Genomic DNA, 22697 nt, shown 5'->3' with positions numbered 1-22697 from the left:
AAGAAGCTTTTGCAGCCAAGAGAATGTGGATCTATTTTTTAGATCATTGACTTTGCTTATTTAAACCTTTTTCTTTCCCCAAATAATTTCAGTTCCAAGTTTCCTTCTACTTTTTTTTTCACTGAAAAAGACCATGCAAAGGAAAAATTTGAAATACTTTTTTAAATAGGAAAAAGTTGGCTATAAAATAATGAAAGGCACCTGGACCATTTTAATAGTCTGAAACGATTTATTTTTTGTTTCATTAAACTCTCTAGATCTCAGGTTAACAAGTTTATGCAACAGAAGTCTTTGACAATTGTTTGGCTTTGTAGCTAAAAAAATAACTAACCAATAAGAGCTGAGAGGCTGAACACATTCTCTTAGTTCATCACAAAATTCAAAACAGATAACAAAAATTTATGGGAGGATCTAGTTGTGCAAATCTAAGTATTTGCCTTTAAAATCAGTCCAGCAAAACCAATGACTTATGGCCATTAAGCAGAGAAAGCTACAGTCTAATGGAAATCCTCAAGAAGACAATTTGCATTTCATCAGTAGTGGAAGACCACCTAAAAATGTCTTTAGAGACAGATGAAGTTCAGAATAGAAATTTTGAAGTGTTTTAAGGAGTTCAAACTTTAGTAATAAAATGAACTGCACCTTTGCAAAACTGTGAAATGTAAAAAGCTCTTATTTAAAACATCTTCAATGCAGCTGTTTTGTGATGCTGGTACCTAAGGAAGAAATTTAGTTATGAAGTTTATACTGCTTTATAAATTGTAGTAATACAGAATTTACATTCCCATTGTCAGAATTTTAAGATTACAAGTGCAAACACACACAGACATACAAAAATTATTTATGTAAAATTCAATTCAAATACCAAAAGATCACTTAAATAATTGTCTGCAAAACTGTCTTGCACATCAGACTTCCAACTTTCAGCTGGAATCTTCTTTGTTCACTAGACAATGACAAAAAAAGCACAGACATATATCAGGTGAAGTCCTGGCCTGAAAAATCAAGTCATTCTACAAATTATGCTCTCTTGCTCCAGAAACCTGATTGCTGTGTAGATAGCTATACCTGACTCCTGTGAGAAAATCAATTCTTACTACCCTTTAATCCTGCTCACTCTGCAAAGCCACGACAGCGATTTGAAAGAGTTCAGACTTTCTGTATCGTCCATGCAGTTTTCTTATTTCTATCTGTCCATGCCAGCCATGAGTGGCAATAACATTATAAAGAGGTTAACTATGGCCTTGCTCAGCCTTTGAAACACCGACTAGCAGTAGCAATAAAAACTAACGGCAAACATTCAGGGAAATCTGCAGAGCTGAGAGGGGAAAGGACATTTTCTATTCAGTAGGCAATGACTTAAACCTGGAAAGAAACAAAGACGGTGCTCTTGGATCCTGCAACTCCATTTTTACAGAGCTCTGCTTTGTGAGTTGCTTAAGGTGAGAGAGGAAATATCTGGAAGCACAATACCCAGGCATCCACTGAGGTAACTTTTTAGTTATCTTCCCTGAATTGTACTCCTCTACTGGAAAGGGAAACTGGATCTTTAAAGGGTGTCTTAACTTGGTTCTTTTGGTAACGGGTGTGCAAATTTTTAGGTGTCTTACCAAATACTTTCAGCTGCAGCTTCCTTCCAAATCCAGGAAAGAAATTGTAGTTGGCTGATTCTCTTGCTGTAATCTCAAGAGATTAATTATGCTTAAAGGAGAGCCTCAGGAGTGTTTAAGTGAAAATGTGCATAAGCGAATTTGGATAGGAATTTGAACTGTTTTGAGAAACTTGATGCAATGCTTTGTGAAATCCAGGTATACAACTCACACCTCTTTCTCAGAATCAGTGAATCATACCTCTGAAAACCTGACACCAGGCTAAAGTAGATGGAAGCTTTTTTAGGAAGCTTACAGTTGCATAATGCATAATAGTCTTTTGACTTACTGTCTTAGAACTTGTAACCATGTGTCCTGTTTTAGTGCAGAGTTGATATTTGATGATTAGTAAATCCAGGAGACATCAACACAGTTTGAAAATGAAGTTCACAGTGTATTTACTGCTTGACTGCCAAAAAAAAAATTCCAGTTCATGGTTCTATTCTCTCAGATGAAAAGAAAATGGCTAGGGTTACTGGCTGGCTCTGTGCAGCATGTGAGGTACTGTAGTTTCACTGTGTGATAATCATTGCTTCAGAACCTGTTTTCAATTACCAGCAAGTCCCAAGTGCTGCTGACTCTGTCCCAGACATACAGTGTTTAGCATGATTTGGAGCATTGCATAACACAGAATAGAAGGCTCTCTGAAAAGACAATTTCCCAAGAACTATTAGTCTTCTAATCTGTGAGAAAATTCTCATATTCTAAGAACTTAAGTGTTGAGACTGTGTCCAACTTGAAGTCATTAGGCTCTATTTTATTAATTTGGCCTCTGTGATGCTGATCTCTACCATTTGTTTTCCTTAATTAATGTGCATTAAAGCATTGCCCAGAGGCTTGAGACATGTAGAGAGTTCTTTCAGAAGGACAGAACATCAATGCCTATCAGTGAATGAAATACTTAATAGGAGCAAGAGTTCATTCCTTGCCTTAAATGGGCAACTGAAGTCTTCAAAGGATAGTCTCTGGAAGCCAGTCTCCAAACAGCGTAAATGAAAGAGGAGCTGGCTATGGAGAAAGGAAGGTAATAACAACTGGGAGAAGAATGAGAGAAGTAGCTGAGAAAGAAATGTAAAAATATAGGGAGACACACATTGGTGGTTATCAGATGATTTTTATTTTTTTTTCTCCTAAATGATTGATGTGCAGATTGAGGGTCTGAGGCACAATTCAGTTATAAAGGCTTCCCTACTCTACTGTGAGCAATTCTCCATGCAGTTGCTCTACCCATGCTGTGACAGCAAGATCATGTGAATTACTGAGAGCTAAGCCATGTTCACTTGAAGTTATAGAACCATAGTATGGTGTGGGTTGGAAGGGATGTTAAAGACCATCTAATTCCAACCCAGCTGCCATGGACAAGGACATCCTCTATTAGACCAGGTTGTTCAAAGCTGCATCCAACCGGCTTTGAACACTTCCAGGGATGGACAGTATTGATGTGGACAGAGAGTTTACAAGCGACTCCTTGTTACAGGTCAGCTGCTGTTGCCTGTTTTCATGGCTGTAAGCTAGACAAGCCAAGCCCTAATGGGCAAACAGAGCCAGGACTCATTGGTATGGATGAGAGAGAGATTTCTGGAAAGGAATACTCATTTTGCATGTTCTCATTTTCCTACATGTCTAATACTGCTTTTGGTTCTGATATTACAAATGTGAACCCTTCCTAGGCAAACAGATCTTATTCTGTGGTGTACTACAAGGGCGTTTTTGTCTGTGCAACCTCTGGGTTCCTATTTTTAATTAGTTCTTCCTCTGTAAGGACTGTGTGGAACTAGGGTGGAGGGAGCATTCTGGCTGGGATCATCTCACTGATCATGCCAGTATGTATGCTGGCAATGATTAAACAGCACATCTAACAATGATATGACTGGTATTGCTAACATAAGTATTTCTACCTTTTCTTCTGGATAACTTTGTATTTAGGAGTTCTCAAGCTTTGACAAATTTTGGCAACAGCTATAAATCAACTTCATTTAATACCCAGTATTTCCCTAAGGCATTTTCTTTCAAAGGCTCTTAGTTTCCTTTCTGTACTTTTGGTAAATTTCCAGCTTTTATGTCCTTGCAATAAAATGGAAATAACACAGTTGGGTCTATATAAATGGCCATATAATAATAATATATCAACAGAAACTTTGCTAGGAGAGGACCCTGTAAAATATAGTTGTAACAGAGCTCACAGGCAGAATGTACCAGACAGAGCAAACAAGTTGAATGAGACCAAGAATATTCTTCATTTCAGATGTGAGTGTTGGCAACTGGACCCCATCTACCTCTACACAAACCAACTGAAGCAGCTGAAAAATTATATACACACAGCCCTCATACTAAGCTAAAATCAGACGTATCGTGTACTGCACAGCATCCCAGAGGAGGTTAGAGAGAATTTAGGGTGATTTAAATGGCAACAGGGGACAGGGGGATGCAACCACACTAAAAATATTCAATGCTTCCTGGAAGAATCAGAGGCTGGCTGTGGCAGGCAGTAAGCTGATTACCAGGCATCCCAGTACTGGCACATGGCAACACAAATCTCTGAGCCAGTAGGCTTGCCTTTATAATTGTAAGGAGAGTTCAAGTAAAACAAAGAAAATTCAGCACTCTCCCTTTTTGGGGGATTAGAGTTAGTTATATCTGAACTAACAGGCTATTAGACAAGTATGAACACACTATAATTGATTCAGTTATTTCCAATTGACTCTTTGTCAGGAACTTCTAAAGCAAAAGTATACCCATAAAATTACGTTCAGGAAACACTGGTATTGTTTAAACATTAAAAAAAAAAATAAAATCCATGAGCTTTTTTTTTAACTCAAATGTAAAAAAAAAAAAAAAAAACCACTAAGAAAATTTTTCCTAGCATCTGAAAAAGAAAAATAGGACAGATGGTTTCCATTTGCAAAAGAGAAATAGTTACCAAAAATGTGTTTGCTTAAAACCAAAATTAATATAGCCTACTTAAACTATATCTATATATAGTAATTCTTCAGCCTTTGAATAAGAAAATTGTTTTTTATAATAATGGAGTAAATTACTTGGTCAAATAGATTTTTTTTTCCAGTCTAAACTGGAATTTATGATAACTGTAAGACTTATGCAGTGAATAAAATTACTGTCTATGCCTCAGATTATATTTACCTTGATAAGGTAAAGATGAATCAGGTAAGGTTTAAGATGAATCATGACAACAGAAGTTTAGGGCAAAAAGTTTAGGAGTGGCTAGGGATCTGGGCTTGTACACCTTGAAGAAAAGGAGGCTCAGAGGAGACCTTATCTTTGAAGTCTCTTCCAACCTAAATGATTTTATGATTTCTTATATCAAATTATGGTCTTCATCTCTTCTCCTGTACTTCTGGGGGGGGAGGGAAGGCAACTGTCTAGGTGGTCTTGATCCTTTTCTGAAGCACAGTGTGACTAGGCTCCTACAGGAGTCTGTCTGAATCATGACTTCTGCCTAAATATTCAGGTTAAAAGAGGTTTAACCAAGATTCAAGTTCTTATCCAATCTGAAAAACAAATCCCCATTTTTGGAAGTTTATGTTTCAGGCACGCTTGCATCTAAAATTAGGCATAGTTTATCCTGCTCTCTCCCTTGGAAACTGTTGTTGCAGTTCACCTTGAGCATCTTGGCTAGGCTAAATATGCAGCATTATCAGTTATTCCTTCTGTACAGTGAAACATTCATCGTGGAAGGACAAAACACAAATGAATTTTGTATACAGTCATACAAATACATCATGATGATTTGCTATCAGGGTTAAAGGCCAGCTGATTTCATCATTTCCAGATGCAGTGAATCAAGGACTATTACACCAATATTTATGTAAGCAGAGCCTACAGACTTTGATTGCCAATTACTTTTCAAAAGCAGGTTCTGAGATATCTCATTTAAAAGAAAAATCTGAAAAAGAAACATTCAGTTAGTATATGCATTATTTTGGTCCTTTATATGGCAAGCCAAGAAATTTGAAAAAAGCAGGTGTCCTTCTAGCTGACCAGTCCATTAGTACTCATGTTTTCATTGCATTTCTCATGGAACTTGAGGCCAGGGGTGTTTTTGTGGTTGCATTTTTAGATTTCCTTTTTTTCCCTGTTACTCCTGTTACATTCAATCTTCACATGACTGAGCCCCTGGTTTTTTGCTTGCTTGGTTCCAGTTTAATTTTTGTAGGGTTCAGTAAAACTGCAAGTGTCTTGTTCATTTAAAATTGTGTATTATTCAAGCAACATCTAACAATTGCTCTTACCTTCAAAGTGTGGAACATGTTTGGATATGTCCAGACAGGGTTTGTAGTTCATTTAAGAACACTTCCCTTATGTAAAAGTAAGAACCTCTTCATAATTCAGAAAATGTATCATTTTAGTAAGAATTGGATAAAAAGAAGCACTGAAGTGCAAGACAAGCATATTTGATAAACTGTAAAGGGATACAACCCTTTTTTTTTTTTTTCTGCACAAACAGAAGAGCACAAACTGAAAAACTAGACTGGGAATAAACTGCACATAAGCAAATAGCAAGATTCATGAATTAATTTGCTTAGCAATTGAAATAAGATCTACTAAATTTGTCTTACTTTTATGCTAGCCTATACTAGATGCTCTGGAAGTTCAAACAAGGCATCTCCAGTTCTGTAAATATGTTATATATTGAGGAGGAGTTCCACTCTTTCAAGCAATCCTCACAAGCATGTCATGTAAAACTGGTGTAGGTAAAAAAAAACAGCCCTGTGAACATTTATATTCTTTTGCATGATGTCAGTCAGGGATAACTGTACTGAATTAATTTTTGCTGGTACAACTTCAATCAAGGTGGCGTTCAGAATAATTAAATTGCAGGATGACAAAGCTGTGAAAACCATTGGAACATTTAATAGCAAACATGACTGATACTGCTCCCGCCTTGTCAATGCTTGGGTATAAGGCCTTTAAGATCTTTATAAGAGCTTAAGATTTTCTTTAGACTGGTTTACAGGATACCCAAAACTTCTGTAATTGCTTCAGACCGACCTCTGATTTAAGCACAGGAAAGAATGCTGCCCAAACCAGTGAGATGCACAGAATCCACAAGATCACGGAGAACTCTTCACTCCTGTGGATTTCAGGGGGCACATTGTCATAGAATGGCTGAGGTTGGAAAGGACCTTAAAGATCTAGCTCCAACCCCCTACCATTGACACACAAGACCAAGCTGGTTAGAGCTCCATCAAAACTGGCCTTAAACACTTACTTGCAGGGCATGAGGCATTCACATCTCTGGGCAACCTGTTCAATGCCTCACTATCTGCACAGGTGAGAAATTTTTCCTAATATCTAATCTAAACCCACTCTCCTTCATGTTCTGCACAGAGATAGGAATCTCGGTTGTGTGCAGTATTTTGCAATAGAAGGTTGACAATAGTAAATGGGCTTCTTTAAATCCTTAAAAATGTTTGACTTATGAGATACATCCTAAGTAAATTTTCTTGTTTCTTAAACCCCTTGTTTTTCCTACTGAACATGACTAGTATCAAATCAGCTCAATTCACAGACAGAGAAAGAATTATTGGCAGTGTATCCTCTCTTCATTATAATTTCTAGTTCAAAATCTTCCTTTCTCTGGATCATACTCTCACAATATTTAAATTTTGCATATAAATTATGAGGCAAGGCTAGGTCATCTCTGGTTAAGAATTTAGCAGTCTCTAAACACTGATACTGAAGCTGTTTAGTCTGTTTTGATGTCAGCACGTTTTAAATGGTGTTGAAAAACTGGAGAGGGCAAAAAGGACAAAGGGAGAAAATGTGCTGTGGTGAGGCAATTAAGGAACTGTAATTTATAGAAAGAAACACAGATATCATTTGATTACAATGTTAAATGTCTTTATGTGAAGAAGATGGCTGGAAAATAAAAGGGTTTTTCAATCTAGTAGAGACGCATGAAATAATGTCCTAGTTAAAAAATGAACTAAAAAGGTTTGAGAGAGAATGACCAAGTAGGAGGGGAAACCATGGCAGCAACAAAGGAGTCAATTTTCCATCTTTTACATTATATTTAAGAAGAAATACATTTCCAGAGCAAATCCTGTACTTTAAAAGTGACTTCTGGATTAAATGTAGGCACACTGCAGTTGCTTTTATTGCTTTTCTAGAAAAGTGTAAAAGACTGATATTTTCTAGATCATTAAAATTTTGTGGGTTTGTAGTCATTTTTGTTGGTTGGAGTTTTTTGTTGCTTTCATTTTACTCTGATTTTGTTTTTATTCATAAAATAAAGCTGAAATGATGGGATGCCTTATATGTATACTGTGTTTTTAGGTACTTCTAGTAGACTTCATTAATATCTTGGACCACCCGACAATAATTTTACATAATCTCAGAGGTTTTCCAAACTGCTTAAATAATCTGTTTTGTCTCCCTACATTGGTTACAGGTCCTGTTTTTTAGAGTTAACATACAGTAGGCATTACCTTTTTCTGTCCCATATTTCTTACAGAAAGAGATGTTTAGATGTAAAACTAAACCTCAGCTTGTTCATCTTCTACCCCAAACCTTAAGAAATGCTTTTGTCCCTAAATTTGCCTAAAGATTGCCCAGTCTCTAACACTGTTCTTCCAGTCTGCCTAAAACGTAAATGTAGATGAGCTGCACAGCTGGCCTGAACTGGCGCTCAAATTGAGATTTTTGGCTGCTCAGGGAAAACTCCATTCCTCCCTGGAGCTGCTTTTTCCTACCCTTCACTTATTCACCATGGTATATCAACAGAGAAATCTGAGTGTATCTGTGGCTCTCTGTAGCATCTTTTCCAGAGAGAGTGCCCAAAGGAGCACAGTGGCTCCTAACAATGCTTGTGATAAGCCCAATCCTCATGCACAAGGACACAAGCCAGTACTCTGGTTCCAGGATTACCTTATGACCCTCATGCTGCTGAACTCTTTGGATAACAGGAGAGTTGGCCTTGACTGTGTCATGCAGAGGAGAGTGGTTGTAGGCTCATGTGTGTGATTCTCCTAAGTCAGTTCGTTCCTTTTGATGGGAAGAATCTCTCTGGCAGACTCATTTGTAGCTGAAGCTTCAGCCGCGATGCAATGTTGTGAGAATGAACCTGGCTTATTTTATTCAGAAAATAAAATATAGCACGATTTCCTGGTCTTGAGGGGTTTGTAGGTCATTCAGTAGGATTAACACAAAAAAACAGGAACTGCAGGATGGGCTTTGGGGTCTAATGGAGTTGTCTATCTGGTTTTCTTTGTTTGAGGTATTTTTTTTTTTAGTCTTCCTTTTACCCTAGCACTTTGAGATCTACTACCCCAGTCTGAACAAAATGGCCAGTGTGAGCACTCTCCTTTCTTTTACCTTGTTTGGGCATTTTTCTGGGGTATAGGATAGGGAAGTTGTAGCATGTCCTGATTCTGTAACTTTCTGAAATGTCTTGCTAGAGCAAAGGGCCAAGCAGAGCTTGACAGCAGGCTGGGAGGCTGGGCAGGGGTTAAATAGGAAAATGGGAGGTTAATGCCTGAGAAAGAGGCAGAGCAGGGAAAGACTGGGCATCAGGCTCTGCATTTAATGCATAACAGGTAAGAGTATTTATGTTCATTTATAATGATGTCCTTTCAGCTCAATAAAAATTATATCAAGATCAGACACAGAAAAAAAAAAACAACAAAAAAAAACCCAGAAAACAAAGTGAGCCTCAACAGAGATGGTCTTCTAAATAAGGATTTGCTTGCAGCTATTCCCTCCTGCTAAAACTGGCTACACAATTCTTGTAAAGCATCTATAGGTGCAGTGTGAAGCATATGTGAAAATAGGGCTAGGCTGAGAAACATGTCATTATGACCTGACAAAACACAGGTGTACCAAGTGCTGGCTGGCTTTTAGATGTTTTGATAGCTTGTGTCACACCAGAAGCCCAGGTTTTCTTCTTGTTTTGGCCAAATTACTCTTCCTTTGAAGTAGAAGGGGTATTGATAGGGCTGTGTTTCAGTAAATAGTCTATACATCTGTGCTTACATTTTGGGAAAGCCTAGAGAACTTTTGCAAATTCACTTTCTTAACCCTGAAGAGTCAATGGATAAAATCATTTTATGGCATGTTTTTCCTGAAAGGCTACTACCACTACTTGTTTTAAAGCATATACTGTGAGAAGCGATACCTTTTTAAATATAAAAATTATTAAATGTGCAGTTATTGCAGCATTTTTTTAATACAAATGCCAAAATATGTTTCTTAAATTTTCTCAGATTTTTTATTTTTGATCAGAAACTTTTCAGATCAAAATTTACATAGAATTAATTACTTGCAAAAATGACACAAATATGATATTTTATGATAATACTATATACTTAACAAGGATCTTAGGGATTAAAATTGTTTGTTCCCACAAAAGTTTCATGAGACAGAAGAGCTGATCAGTTTAGGCTCTCATGGAAAAAGCACTACCAATAAGGATATAGAAAAGCTTGCACCTTTTCCAATTATGCTTAAATGCTTAGATTTTCCTTACCTCTCCAAAATGCTTTAAAAATTGCCTGGGTATTGCAATAGCTGAACAACATTATTGATTAGTTTTAAGAAATCCCTATATAGCATAATATCAGTTACTTTTCAAAAAATATATAGCATATAAATATATCCAGTCACACCAGAGTGCGAGGTTTAATTCCATTAACCACCACTGTGAGCACATTGTGACAGAGTCTGTATCACCACATAGCTACAGGACTCGTTTTCATCTGCACTGGGGACTGGAGGGAGAAGGGGAAAGAGAGGGAGTGTCTGGGAATTATAATGCCTCTTCTGCTCAGGTCATTCAGTGCCTTGCAAGTTTAATCAGGCTGTCTTCATCCTCCATTACACTCATTAGGTCCTGTTAGGTTAGTGCTCAATGTTGATCTGTATCTTGGTCAAGACAATTGTCGCTGATTAACTGTAATTACCAGTAATGGTCCCAACCTGCTTTCAAGCAGACTGCTGCTGTCATCTTGTCCAAGCTCTTGCTCTGTGATGAGCAGTCCAAATCTGCTAACTGTTTGCTCACTTGCTGTTTGAACCAACAAGCTGCTTCTTGTGTGGGCTCATCCCCCCACGCCTGTACCTGCCATCTGTAAACATCCCAACTCCGCTTCAGCTATACAAAAATGTGTAGGTAAGGAAAACAGGAATGACTGGTATGGGAAGGGCAAAACAGCAGAAGCAAAGAATTAGAAATTAAATACAAAACAGGACAACCGAGGACTTTAAAGGCTGTAAAGCTCAATAATAACAAAGGAATCAAGTATTTTGTGATTTGCAGTCTAAGGTAATAAATTAAAAACTAGGACCCAATCTCAAATTCTGTCCTTGTGTGAATAATCTCATTTGAGTCTGCTCTCTTATGTATTTCCATCAGATTATTTTGGGAATAGCTGTCCTTAGGATCAGAGGATCAGATCTTCTGTACTGCAAATATTGCTTAAGGCAGTTTTAAGTTGTGGATGGTTTTCTGCTTAGCCTTGTGAAAGTCTCTATATGCTTACACTTCAAAAAGATGATAAATAATCATGACTCAAGTCAGAATTTATAGATAATTGTGATGTGAATGCCAAGGTAATGTAAATCTTTATGTTCCTGGTTCATAGTTACAAATAATGCTTGCTAAATTTCCAACAGGCTGTAAGTACAAATAATTTGGAGAACTGAACCCTAGTTATTTATGCCTCTTTCTGCAGGCATCAAAAGAATTATTACCTTAAAACACCAACAAAAAGCATTGCCACAGTTTGGGCACAAGAGCAGTGTGTGATGCTTCCCTGGGCAGTCAGCACGATAGGCACGCCTCCAAAACTCTGAGCACATGTATCCACGCTCATAACATCCAGATTTCAAGTGTGCACCTAATAGTGCGCTTGTGAGGCAAATTCAGTAATTGTACCTAGAGGGTAGAGTCCCACAGAGACTCCCGTGGTTAAAACTCTCCTGTGTGTCCGTAGACAAGCCTGTAATTGCACCTTCTGGTAGCAGTTCTAGGATGAGATGAGTGGTGTGGATGGTGTAAGTGTGAGCTCCCCCAGCCTAAGCTGTAAGAGCTACTGTGGTCTCATAAATCCCAGCAGAATTGGACTCTGGCCTGGCTAGCTTGCAGGGGGAGGGCACAGCGTGTGTTCACTGGGGTGTGTGTACCCGGCAGGTCTGACATGGCCAAGAACTGGTGATACTGGAATCTGAGAGACTCTAGTCACTCCATTTGCGTGTACTTCCAAATGATGCTCCAGACGGTGGACCTAGTGTGATAGTCAAAAGAAAAATTTAAGGCAAGAAATTTACGAGGAGGAAGGATACAGTGAGAAGTCCCAATATTTACGTATTTACTCAACGTGTATCTCAAAAATTCCCCTTGACAATAAAAGAAAGCCACTAAGGTTGCGAAGTCAAAGTCTTAAACGTTGCATCTATTTGTTCAGCATTAATTGCATTAGGACTGGATCTTACTGAAAGCACTGAATAAAGCAAGGAAAATTAATATTTTCAAGTAATGAAGGACTATATAGTAGCTGGGGTTTTATATATATATAATTATTTTCTAACATATTCAGTATTTCCTATGCTACATTTAAAGAAAAGAAAAATAAATTCTTTCTGCTGCTTTATCAGGTCTCAGTATGGGTACAATTTTATTGAGGTTTCTAAGCCACCCAATGTTATTGATACCAGAATGCATTCAGAAGAATTGCCATTTTTAAAGACGACTGTGTGCCTACCATTGCATGTTTCTTCTTAATGTGGTAAGATGTTATGGCAATCAATGCTGCTTTACAGCTGCTTTATGTCTCTGCGAGAGATTGGTATCTTTCAATGCAGCAAAATACAACAACAAGTTTGGTTTTAAATAAACATCTGCAAAAAATTGTTTTTCTCTAGTACATACAGTGGCTGTAAAAGGGATTTGACAAATTAGAATAGCACCCATTATCTGTTCAGTCCTGAGATGAGCTAGACAGATATTTTCCACGTAGTTTTCCTTGAAACACGTGCATCTCAAATTTCATCATAAAAGAATCTTTTCTATCACAGCAAAGCACCTTCAATGTGTAATACACGAGGCTTATCTACATTTATGTACTTTAGTCATACTTATATAAACAAATACACACTGCATAAATGTGTGTGTTCCATTTCTGGGAGTATTTATGGTCCTAATGTATGTGTACTTTCAGAATCTGCACATTTATATACTTAAATATTTGTGCATGACATGTATGTGTTTTACAGATGCAGACATAAAACACACTACACACTCTGTATAGTTTAATTTTTCTGTGAGATGTTTTAAGTCCTCATTGAAGTGATTATTTGGGCTGTAAAATTAATTCAATTTCTAGGCAAGAAATAATAAAATTTTAGCATAAGGAAATTTAATGGGCACAATATATGGTAAATATATTCACATTGTGACTGCCAAATTGCATTTCATTGACACCATTGAGACTGGTCAATTATTTTTTAAACACTGGCAGTAGCTTAAAAGGGGATATTTTATATACATTATCTATATATATATATGTTGGTGTGTACATACATATATAAAGGAATGTATATTTATAGAACGATGTATATTAGAGAGATTACTTTTTTATTTTTTTTTAATCCTGAAATCACTAACTCTTTTTTTCAGTTTTTGGAAGGAAATGGAGCCTGCTGGCCAGGAAATCACATCCCAGAAAGATCACGTTCTTGTAACAATTTATCATGGAAAAAGTCGTGTCTTTCAATTGAGATGTAAAGCTGTGGTCTTGCAGTTTGTGGTCAATGAAGATGCTTGGGGATTTTTTTGCTATCTCTTGCAAGAAAAGCATTATTAGCCCCTGAAGTCTTGGTTGCATTCCAATTTTAATAACTATATTTTGCCTACATAATTCCCACTGTAGCTTCAGGTGGATTGTGGAATTTTCTTCACTTCCTGTCATAAACTATTCTGTGGTGTTGCTGTGTGCTGTGTAACAGCTGCTGTGCTCCTCTGCTACTGTTCAGTGCTTCTCCCCAAACTTCTGACCCTCTTTATTTAATCTTACATCATCTTTTGCTGAGTTTGTACCAGTATTTCAAGCAGCACATATTACAAACCATTACCAAATGGCCATTGATATAAAAGCTCAATGTACTATTTTCTAGTTGCATCTTTTAGATCTGCTTGACACTCTATGCATGCTCTATTAAGAACTTAAAAAAACCTCAAAAACATTAGAAGCAAATACAGATTTTGGGGGCCCCCATCTGCTTGGGGAGTCTCATCTATTAGTGATAAATGGGAATTAAACAGCAATTAAGTGAACTGCAGACAGGCTGAACCCATGTAATGTCATTAGGACTCTTCCTGAACACGGAATACGCCACTCTCTTGCAGAAGAAGCTGAGGGATGAGGGCAAAAGGGTGTTAGTTGATTTTAATTTTTTCTCCCCACCTACCTAGCAAAATAATAACATTTTTGCTGTAATTTTGGTCAAAAGATATTCAGGATTTTTGCTCTTTTCTGTTCTAGTTTTAGGGATCGTGTTGCAAAAAAAAATGTTTATTATTTACACTTTTTCTCCAATAATTTATTTCTCGATTAACTGGAAGGTTTAATACATTTTTTGCTGCTTTTTCATCTGAAATTCTTAATTCATATGTGTTCTTGGTTTTATTTAATAGCAGAGCAGTGTCTTTTTCTGCTTAGGATTGATTGACAGTGGAATATTCTGGCTAAGAGCTACAGTCAAACCACAGACCGAGACACTGTACAGACTGTACATCCTCGGAGTCTGCCAGCAGACCGTTCCTTGCAAAATATTACCAAGTCTAACTATGAATTCTGGAATAACACTTTCTTGGCTACTTGTAAAGACAATGTGGAGTATAGTCAGTAAGTTTATATTTCTTCCCAGAAAAGCTTAATCCAGTGCTTGCATTGATACATCAAAAACCTTTGTGACAATTATTTGTTGTCAGTTGTTGTGCACGTAAGAACAGTGTGCTTTTTTTCATCAGCATACTCTGTGCTTCTACATCCCCTGGGCCTTGTTATTCCCAGTTTGATGAAGCAGGGAAATTGCAAAACCTTCCAGCAGTGTGCATTCCTCACTGTGGCAGTGAGTGGGTGCTGCTCTCTAGGTGGATTCCTTCTTGCTTGTGCTTCCTTCGAACAGCACCTGCATGAGATGTACCCACACAAGATGGGATTCCAGAGATTGTCCTCTGGATGGGCAATATTCTGAAGCAAAGGTATAAAAATTAGTGGTTTCTGGCTGCAGCTGTTTTTGCAGGGGGTGTTGTGTTGGGAGAGCTGCAGCAGTGTCATGGGCTCGATTATTGCTCAGGCCAGGACCCTGCCGTGCCTCTGGAAGGACAGGGTGGCAGCAGCTGAGAGCCCCTTGCTTGCATGATAGCTCACCAACTGTAGGGCTTGCAACAAATCTTTGTTTGCAAGACAGTTTTACGTAAAGGTTATTTCACATGAATTATCTTCCTACCTTTTTAAAGCACAGCAGAGATGGAAAAATCTGAGCTAGTAACCATTTGTGCTAGTTGTTTTGCTTTATATCACAAAAAATCTGCAAAATGAACTGGACCAAACTATACATAAACTGTGAACAAACTTAATTACTTGGTAGGAACTCTTGTTTATTATTATCATCATGATCTTCCCTAAATAAATATTATTGAGACTGGCTTTTAGCCATCATTTCGAAGGTCTTCATTGCTGCTGTTCGATACTGCCAGCAAGTTGCAAGAAATTAATTTGTTGTGTAAAGAAAGGAATAATTATTTTGTAGAAAACAAGATATCTGTGAAAAACATATGGCCCCATTTCTTTGCACTCAACCCTACTTCTGCTGAGGTCAGTGGAGAAAATCCTATTCTCTTCCCTGGCAGTGGGTGACACTTAAATATTTATCTCCACTTGAAATGGTAGATTTCACATCATTTCTGCCAGTTTCGCTGTGGTCATTTTGTCTCCAGTCTGCGTCTCACTGTAGCTGGGGGGGGCTGTAATTTTTTGTATTAATCCCGCGATCACCCTGCGTACCCCGGCTCAGGGCGGTGCAGCAGCCGCGCCGGCCGGCCTGAGCTCTCCAGCCGGGAGCTGCGCCCCGGGCCGTGCCCGCTCCCGCTGCCGCCATTCCGCAAGCGGCTGCTGCCATCTCGTGCCCGGGCCGGGAATGCGCCGGGCCGGCGGCCGCCGATCGCCGCCGAACCCCGGCCGAGCGCTGTGCCCGGACAGCGGCCGATGCTCCCGGGCATCCCCCGCATTCCCCCCGCGGCCGCCCCGGCCCCTCCGGCAGCGGCGCCGCCTCCCCGAGGCACTCCCGGCCGGGAAGGCAGCGCCGCGCCCGGGGTCCCTCACGGGCAGCGCTCGCTTCCCCCTCCCGGGGCTCCGGGAGCGCACCCGGCAAGGGGAAAGGCTCTCTGTGCGAGGTTCTTCTAATCTGGATTGGTTTCGGCAGCGTGGCCGTGGTTTATTTGTGCGTTGGATTGACACGCTGTAAGGGGCTTGTAGTTTTAAAAAGCTTAGGGTGGTGTGGTACCAGTCTGACGCTCGGGTATTTTTAATAACAAAATCGCCTTTAAAGACTTGGCATAAGTAGATGTTTTGTAATTCGCTTTTTAGTGCAGAGAAGCAGGGATTTGGTTTTAAATCGATTAAGAAATTTTGCTGCAGTTTTCTCAAGCTAAATCCTGAACCGGGATGGTCCCAGCAATGGCAACCATAAACTTAGCTTAAGCAAACAAAAAAGAGAAATGTTTTCCCCTTCGTCAGAGCATATGACATAAACAAAGGTAACTGAAGAACTTCAGCATTAGTTATTTATCTATGCCTTCAGAATGCTTCCTAAGAAATATGTGTATTGTGCCAGTTTTTTACACATATGTAGTTGACATCACACTATCTGTTGATGAAGCTGCAAGCACGCTTAAGGTGAAAATGCTGCATCTTAACTTTGCACTAATGTTTTTGCCTGGCTAAGTGCCTCTGGTCACCATGGGCAAGCTCTAAATCAACAAGAAAAGAATTTTCTCAGATCTCTGCAGCAGCAATCATCTCTAATATCCTGCTCCGCTGGATCTCCAATGAGAAGAGAGCGAACAGTTTTACACTTGATATTTAAAGCAAAAAAACAGTCTTCCCATCCTAAGCGCTGAAGTATGTTTTCTCCCTTCTATGCAGCTGGATTTTGGATCTAGGAAATGTGTGAGACTTTTATTAATTCATAGCATGGCTTTTTGAGGCTTGAGAAGACATTTTGGGAGGTTCTTTTTAAGTATTCTGTAAGTTTGAAATCTAGTGTTGGATGTTTTTTGTTCTCCTTTTCAGCTCAGATGCTGCGGAGCTGATAGGCAAAAAAATCCAGTGGAAGGTCAAAGATGATGATTTCGGAGAAGAGGCATCATCTGTGGTAAGTGAGAAGCAATGTTGGGGGAAGGATGAAGTGAGTCAGCATGACACAGTTGTGTCCACTTGGAAACCATAGCAAGATCTTCCCACTGCGCTGTGTGAGCCTCTTTAAAGCAAAATCCAGACAGAGTCTGTTTCTCTATAAATCTTTCCCTCCTTTCCATTACTAGTTGGGTATTGTTGGCTTTAAGCCACCTGATTTTACTATGATTTATTAACTGCTATGCATTATATATGAGATTCAGGTTTACTGAAGAGTTACCCTTATGGTCAATGTTGCATACAAATCAGCTACTGTTAGAGAGGTTTATTGCATCTTTTTATGCAGCTAGGAGTTTTGTTAGGCAGTGTTAGAATTTTTGATTTGTAGCACAATACATTAAAAAAATCCTCATCTGTATTTCACGTGGTGTAGGTATTACACAGAGTTCATTATATAGTGCTGTTTGGATTTTGATCATTCTTTAAAACCTGAGTACTTGGGGGGGTGGGAAGATGGGATGGGACAGACTGACATTTCACAAAATTCCTAATTAGCACATAAAGTTATATAAATTGTTTGGTGCCAAAAGAGAAAATGTTCTGTTGTGTGGAAATATGACTTACAAAAGGATCTGTGATTTACATGTTAATATGGCACATTTGAAAGATGCTGCTGCCTGAAGAAGCTGCACTGTTATAAATTGCTCACTGAGGTTCTTTCTCACATGACTTGGTGGAAGCTCTGCAGAAGAGTTTGGCCTTTGGTCATACCTCTGTTGGTGATTATTCCAAGGATGACTGGTGTCTCCGTTTCAACACCAAATATTGCTTTATGGCAGCTTTGTTTTTTCATTGTCTGCATGCAGATTAGATGTGATCTAAGGATGTGTCAGTAAATCTAGAAGGGGTAGAGGGGGAGAATAAAAAGGTTAATTTTAAACTCACTAAAAAATAATTTTAAAATGTGAGCATTTTTCAACAATTTTGGAATTTAGTGCAGAGGGCTGGGGGGAAGGGCAGGAAGAAGAAAGAGCTCATGCCTTTTTTAATTAAATTGTACAGCAAGTTGCAGAGGCAGAAATTACCATAGGGATGCCAAAAGGACACTGTCAGGATAAAAGATAGAACACAGAGTTTCACCACACCTGAAATTTTGCAGTTATATTCAAACCATAAGCAGTGCAACCTTTTTCAGACTGATAAGTGTTATGAAGTGTTAGTGAAGAAAGGAATTATTGTTAGTTAAAAGCATTATTTGCTACATCAGCGTTAAGAAAATATTTCTGATATTATTTCCTTCTGGCAGATACTCCCAACAAACTACAGAAATATTTATAGGCATGATCTTTTTATGTAATTTTTCCTTATATTACACTGTTGTTTTAAATTCATTTAGGAGTGGAAAAAATTGAAAGAATTAGGGACTTTAATTAATTTTCTACCAAATTATGTTGCAAATGTAGACGCTGTTCCTAGAAGTTAGTTTATAGAGAGCCATGTTATGAGAATATGAATGACAGGAAAAAGATTCATTCTTCTCAGGATATGAATTTGGTATTGTATCATGTGTTCCAGATACAAATAGCCTGAAAGCTTCAGGCAACGTGGATCTGACTCTCCTAACACTGTTTACTTACGGTTATATTGTTTCATTTTGTTTTTCCAAAAGAATGAAGTGGGTTGTTGGAAGATAAAACTTTCTGGGGGCTCTGCAGTAATGATTTCCCATTAAAGATATTTAACCAAGCAGAGATTACCCAGGAAAGATTTCAGATTACCTTTTTAAACTTCTTTTAAGTTGTTTCATTTAAGGGATTTTATAGATAATACAAGCTTCTGTATTTGAAGTGTATTTGAACATACAAATTCTGTCTTCAGAAGCCTGTCTTATTTTTATACAGATTAAATGGAAGATATATTTTTAAAAAAACAAACAGCAAAACAAATTGTTTGTCTAAATGCAGGGCTAATTTTGAAATACATCTTGCTCCTCTTTCATTGACATTTGGAACTGGCCCAAAGTTCTCTATCCTTGGTGAAGCAGACACTGTTCTACAGACAAAAACCTAATTAAACTGAGTGCTACTTGTGGCAAGGACATTTAGGAATTCACAGAGTTCAAGCAAACAAAACAAAGCATTGGTTTTCAGATCTGGTCTCGATAACATGCTGCACAGGTTTTTCCCCTGATGTTTTTTGGAAGGTTTTTTTTTTGAGAACTGTGGTCATATGAGAAGACAAAAATTAGGCAACCTTTAATAGCAGCAAATATTCTCACTGTATGTCATTGTTTCTGTTTCTTCTCCATGTGTTCTTTAAAATAATACACTCATAAGGGAAAGTTGGTGCAGAGATATCAGATAAATGAAAGTGAAATATTTAACAGATGACTATGAGATGTTATTAGATGTTTTTAGCTACTGAAATTATATGTCTTGATGGAATCATAGCACTGAGGCAATATTTTGACTGACTTCTTCAGCTTCCTGTGTGAGTGACACAGGAAAAATTTCATAGCTTCTTACATTGGCATTTCAAACACTCCTTGTCAAAGTTAGTGGACACATAGCATCCTCTTATGCCCTTGCCTTCTGAGTATAAAAGGCAACTCACCAGTTGTTCTCTAATCTGCCTGCAGTCCTCATCCACCCATTTGTATGTTTTCCTCCTTTATCAGTGCCAAAGAGTAAAAAATTATCCCCACTGACATAGAGTGAAAAGAACATTTTGAAGGCAGCACTTACTCCTACCTGTGCTGGGAGGGTTGAAATAGATATCTGTGTTTCCTGAATGCATTATACAGTTATTGGTGTGGTAGTGACTGAACAGAACAAAAAAAGGAATGCATGGGTAAATATTGTAATATTGATATGTATCTGATTATAATCATGCTGAGTATAATATTTTCAGCTCAGAACATAATTGTGAAGTATTCCAAGATAATCTGAAGTCATGGGGCTTTTTTAAGGTGAAAATATTGGCATCTGCTATGATGATCTTGTGCCATGTTGTCATGAGATAGGTTATTATGTAGCAACAATTCAATATCATCCTTTGGACTTTTCTGATAGACCACTTAACTATCTCAGCTTTTCCAGTGATCATCTCATTTATCTAGGATTATTGCAGTGAATTTACTGTTTGGTTTTCTTCCAGAACTGAAATGTCAAGTCCGGTGTCATGTATGCAGTAGCTTTGTGCTGTGAGAGCTCAACAGATCCACCAAAAGCTGCTAGTAGTTGATCTTTGGATAGAGCTAGAAATAAATAAATCCTCTTTAGCAGATCAATATTCATCCCATTTAATGCTTGATGTGAAACTTGTGGATTTGAAGTAGTGATGCTGATGTACAGCTAATCGTTGAAATGGGCATTAGGGCTTTTATAGCATGGCAACATATTGTCAGACAGGAAGGAGGAAAGTGTTGAGTGCATCCTAAGGTGGGACAAAAACTCTGTAACAATATTTAATTTAATGCATGTTCATAATCCAAACAATGGCCTATATTGCAATGATTTGCTAGGTTGCAGATGAATACTGTACATCCAGTGTTTATTCCATGAGTTTACCTAGTAAAGCAGATGATTCCCCCTTCAGTGGATCCTTCTGAGTCTAAATATAATCACTCAGTCATACTTCAAGTCATAATTTTCCTCTTCAATACTCTCCACTCAACTGATTTCTTATCTATCCCATCTGTTGAAGTACCCAGAATGTGCACTTCCTATGGCACAGAATATGGAAGTATTAAAGTATCTAGCAATGACCTTGTGTATACATTTGTGTAGGGGTGTATTACTTACTTGCTCAGTTTCTGTCTAGTATTTGTATTGTACATATTCTGGAGAAAAATGAGGAGAATTTCCAGAGAAAGGATAAGCATCAGTAAAAAGAATTCTGGGACAGTTTAAGAGCATATTTGAAAAGGTTTTGTGGGTTGGCTTAATTTTTTTTTTTAAGATGTGGTTTAAGGAGTTTTTTTCTTCCCCTTTAGTCTGCCTTAGTAATTAAACTCTTGAGGCCATTATCTTCATTCTTGAAATGAATAAATAATAGCCTTGTTAAGTGAATAACTGTACTAAACCAGATATTGGCAAACATAACGAAAGTTGAGGGTTGAATTTCCTTCTGTGCCAAAACTATGCTCTGATCTTTATTGTCATATGTGTCACTGTAAATAGCTTTCTTATATTTTGCCTCAGTGAGCTCTGGCATTCAATTTCAGCTGCAAAGTTTCCAGATGCTGTGCTGGCCAGTATATACCTTGGTGGATAATTCCTCTAAGATGATGCAAGCAAAATGAGCCTCCTTGGCAGATCTCAGTCCTTTGGCAATTGTAGGAAATAGTCCATTCCTTTTTCATCAGAGAAAAAAAAAAACTTTTGCAGCATTGAGAAGTCTCTTTTTCTTTAGAGGTGAAGCTAAAAAATGCCATTGTTTCATTCTCCCCTTACATTAGAGGTTCTGGTATGAAACATGTTTGTGAATATCATGTAAAATGACAGAATATGCGTGTATCAAAATTCTTTGCCACTGTCATGAGTTTTGCCACTATCTTTGCCACAACCCTTGTTTTATCAAGAAATATTTCAATCTTAAACCTGCAAGAGACATACAGAGCAATACGTGCTGATGCAATGTGTAGTGAACTTCCACCCCTCTGAACACAGCTTAAGGGGCAGTGGGGCTTTTGCCTTCCTTTATAATAGCAAATCTATATTCCTTTTTAAGAATTCTTTCCTGGGTCCAAGTTTTTGCAAAAAAAATATGTGGGAGACGGTGGGGCAGATTAAATTTATCTACAGAACAGTAAATCACTGGGAGGGGAAGGAAAGAAATGCCTAGTTATATTTCATACCATGGGAGGGAGATGGTTTGGAGGGCATAAGTAATGACAGAGTGGGAACTTTCTGGGTTATTTTATCTCTTTCAGTGAAGGTTAAATAGTCTGGTTAAGCACTCTTCTAATCCTGCTTCACTGCCCATGATGAAAAGTGGTATGGACAATAGGTATTTCCTGTGTTGTGAGGAAGGAATACTGACACGATTTTCTCATATTCACCAGCCTGGTTTTTTATGCTCCCTTCTTGCACTACCTGCAATGCTATTGCTTGTTCTTGTTATTAAGAAAATGTAATCAAAATAAAAGCCATTCTATCTATAAACACTTCTGTAAGCTTAAAAAGCTTCAGAACATGGCAAGAATAACTGTTTTTCCTTTCTATCATGAAAAACAAAAAAAGGTCAGGAAAATGTATGTCTGCTTTTTTTCCCAAAGAATAATGAAGGAAGAGTTATGCTGCTCTGAGAGCTAAATAGAATGTTCTGCCCTGTTTAGGAAGCATAAGTGTGTCTTGTCTATTAAACACAAACCAGAACAAATGCACACACAACCAGATTAATAAATACCCAAAACAAACTGAAAAACCCAACCCCATCCATAACAACAAAAACACCCCAAACAAACAAAAACCAGTAACTTCTATATTGTTGACATACCATACATTGGTATAAAGGGAGAATGTACAACTTACTGTGTGTGGAAATGTAAGGTCTGGTCAATTCCTTACTGTTGTGTTCTCTTTTTCTAACTGGGAGAAGGGAGCAGGTTAATAATAGAAGTTCTGTTGGAAAAGCTAGCATTGACATGACATGGACATTAGTGACTTCTGAG

The 22697-nt window shown here is 38.0% G+C and overlaps 1 protein-coding gene across 11 annotated transcripts in view; it reads left to right on the top strand.

Moving 5' to 3' along the window:
• The window catches only part of FAM241A (family with sequence similarity 241 member A), a 449214-nt gene that overhangs the window by 207422 nt on the left and 219095 nt on the right, over positions 1–22697 (top strand). For 10 of the 11 annotated variants that reach the window (XR_005256769.1, XR_005256771.1, XR_005256773.1 and 7 more), the window contains one exon: positions 16961–17042. The gene's annotated coding sequence lies outside the window, so the exon portion shown is untranslated. Of the gene's footprint in view, positions 1–15907; positions 16130–16960; positions 17043–22697 lie in introns of those variants that run through there. The other variant, XR_005256780.1, reaches the window with a different exon arrangement.

Source organism: Motacilla alba, chromosome 4, assembly GCF_015832195.1.
Source record: "Motacilla alba alba isolate MOTALB_02 chromosome 4, Motacilla_alba_V1.0_pri, whole genome shotgun sequence".
Classification (NCBI taxonomy): Eukaryota; Metazoa; Chordata; class Aves; order Passeriformes; family Motacillidae; genus Motacilla; species Motacilla alba.
This window is presented reverse-complemented; position numbering and strand designations above follow the sequence as displayed.